Genomic DNA, 3,231 nt, shown 5'->3' with positions numbered 1-3,231 from the left:
AGTTTTCTCACTCCATTTGGTGCTTGGCTGAGTTCTTTATCTCTTCATTTGATGTTTTAGGGTTTCAGGATTGTTGTATTCTCTGTTCGGCTTAGTTTTTCGGATCTTTGCTGTGGAGGGACGGCGTGGTGCTTCTGCCTAGACTGCCATTTTGCTGGAACAGCCTGAAGCACAAAAGTTTTTAATTTAATGAAGTCCAATTTATCTTTTTTTATTATTATTATTGCTTGGTCTTTTCATGTAATATCTAAGAAAACTGTGCCTAACTCAAGGTCTTATTTTAATCTAATAGTTTTATAGTGCTAGCTCTTGCATTTAGGCTTATGATCCATTTTGAGTTAATTTTTGTGTATGGTGTGAGGAAGGGGTCCAAATTCATTCTTAGCATGTGGCTATCCAGATGTTTCATACTAATTCTTTCCCCATTAGATTGTCATGGCACCCTTGTCAAAAATCAATTGACCATAAACGTGTAAGTTTATTTCTGGACTATCTATTCTTATGCCAGTACCACACTGTCTTGATTACTTTAGCTGTATAGTAAGTTTTGAAATTGGTAATTGAGAGTCTTCCAATTTTGTTTGTTTATTTTCAAGATTGTTTTGGCTACTCTGGGTCCTTTGCATTCTCGTATGAATTTTAGGATTAGCTTGAAAATTTCTGAAAAGATGCCAGCTGAGATTATAATGAGGATTATATTGAATCTGTATATCAATTTGCCATCTTAACAATATTAGGCCTTCTGATCAATAAACATGGAGTGTCTTTGCATTTACTTAAGTCTTCTTTAATTTCTTTTAACAATGTTTTGTAGTTTTCAAAGTACAAGTTTTGCACTTCTTTTGTTAAATTTATTTCTAAGTACTTTATTCTTTTTAATGCTATATTAGTTTCCTGTAGCTGCTATAACAAATTACCACAAGTTTGGTGGCTTAAAACAACAGAAATTCATTCTTTCATAGTTGTAGAGACCAGAAGTCCGAAATCAGTTTCACTGGGTTGAAATCAAGTTGTCAGTAGGGCCACACTCCCTCTGGAAGATCTAGGGGAAAATCCATTTCTTGCCTCTTCCGGCTTTTGGTGGATGCCAGCATTCTTTGACTTGTGGCTGTGTCATCCAATCTTAGCCTTCCTGGTCACATTTTCTCCTCCTCTTCTATGTGTGTCAAATCTCCCTCTGTGTCTCCCTTATAAAGACACTTGTGATTGGATTTAGGGCCCACCCAGATAATCCAAAATAACCTCCCATCTCAAATCCTTAACTTAATCACACCTGCAAAGACCCTTTTTCCTTATAAGGTAACATTTATAGGCTCCAGGGATTAAGACTTGATATCTTTGGATAGCCGTTATTTGGTTTACTGAAGATCCCATAGCGAATGGAATTGTTTTCTTAATTTCATTTTTGAGTCATTCATTGCTAGTGTATAGAAATACAATCTTTTTTTTATATTAATCTCATACTCTGCAACTTTGCTGAACCCATTTTTAGTTTTAATTGTTTTTTGGTGGATTCCTTAGGATTTTCTATGTCTAAGATTCTGTCATCTGCAGATAGAGATAGTTTTACTTTTTCTTTCTAATCTGATGCCTTTTATTTCATTTTATTGCTTAATTGCCCTGTCTAGAACCTCCAGTACGATGTAGAATAAAAGTGGCAAGAGTAGACATTCTGACCGTGATCTTGCGGGGGAAAGCATTGTGTTTCACCATTTTGTATGATGTTAGTTGTGGGTTTTCCATAGGTGCCTTTAATCAGGTTGGAGAAGTCCTTTCTATTCCTAGTTTGTTGAATGTTTTTTATCATGAAAGGCTGTTGTATTTTGTCAAATGCTTTTCCTGTGTCTGATGAGATGATCACATGTTTTTGTCCTTTATTCTGTTGATATAGTGTATTATATTAATTGATTTTCCCATGTTAAACTAGCTTTTCATTCCTGGGATAAGTCCCACTTGGTCATGATGTATAATCCTTTTTGTATGTTGCTGGATTCCTTTGGCTAGTACTTTGTTGAGAATTTTTACATATATATTTATAAGAGATTTGTGCTTTTGGTATTACATTTAAGAATTTGCTTCCTAACCAAAGGTCAGAAAGATTTTTCCTGAAATTTTTATAGTTTTAGATCTAACATTTATGTCTATGGTCCATTTAAACTTATTTTTGTATATGATGTGGAGGTAAGGGTCTAAATTATCTTTTTGCATGTGGATATCCAATTGTCTACCGCCATTTGTTGAAAAGACTTTTTTCCCTCTTCAAATTGTCTTAGAACCTTAGTTGATAATCAGTTGATCTGCTTTAAGTTTTAAATTCCAATTTCAATTAAATTAAAAACTCAGTTTTTCAGTCAAACTAGACATTTTAAGTGCTAAATAGCTTCATGTGGCTAATGGCTACCATGTTGGATGGTACAGCCCAGGGGGACAGAAAGATAAAAATATTGTAGTCTCTGACCTCAAGGATCTCACAGTCTGGTGACATAAACTTAATAAAAGTGAAAAAGTATAAGAGATAAATAACATTCTAACAATAGAAAAACAATAGCAGGGGAAAAATCAAATATTTGCAAATGAATGCATTAAAAAATGGCTATACATAAAGATTTTCATAATTGTTGACCCAGGAATCCATCTCCTAGAATTTGTTCTGAGGAAATTATTAAAAAAGAAGAAGGAGGAGAAAAAGCCACAATATGTGTATATGTTTCCAGAGACGTTTATAAATTCAGAAAACTACAAATGGGGGGACAGTGGGTGGGAATGAGAAGTGACACTAGTAAGTATGGGATTTCTTTTTGGATGATGACAATGTCCTAAAATTGGATAGTGGTGATGATTGCACAATTCTGAGAGTATACTAAAAAGCATTGAATTGAATGCTTTTATTTATTTATTTTTTTACTCTGAGGAGCATCTTTTCCCCAGTCGTATTTTGAGTGCCTTCCAACCTGAGGGACTCATCTACCATCACTATATCAGACAATGTTCCATTGCTATTCATAAGGTTTTTTTTTTAAATCTTTGAATTATTTTTTTATTGTTGTAATTAAATGAAGTTTACATTTCAAGTTAGTCTCCCATACAGAATTTTTTTTTAACATACATTGTTATGAGACCCCAACTGCTCAACCTATTCTGCGACAGCACACTCCTCCCCTCTGCCCCTGATTCCCCATGAACATTCAACCAGCTCCTAACTTTCTCTGCCTTCCCATCTCACCTCCAGAC

This window comes from Trichechus manatus, unplaced genomic scaffold (genome assembly GCF_000243295.1).
Source record: "Trichechus manatus latirostris isolate Lorelei unplaced genomic scaffold, TriManLat1.0 scaffold00305, whole genome shotgun sequence".
NCBI lineage: Eukaryota > Metazoa > Chordata > Mammalia > Sirenia > Trichechidae > Trichechus > Trichechus manatus.
Note: the sequence above shows the minus strand (reverse complement) of the source record.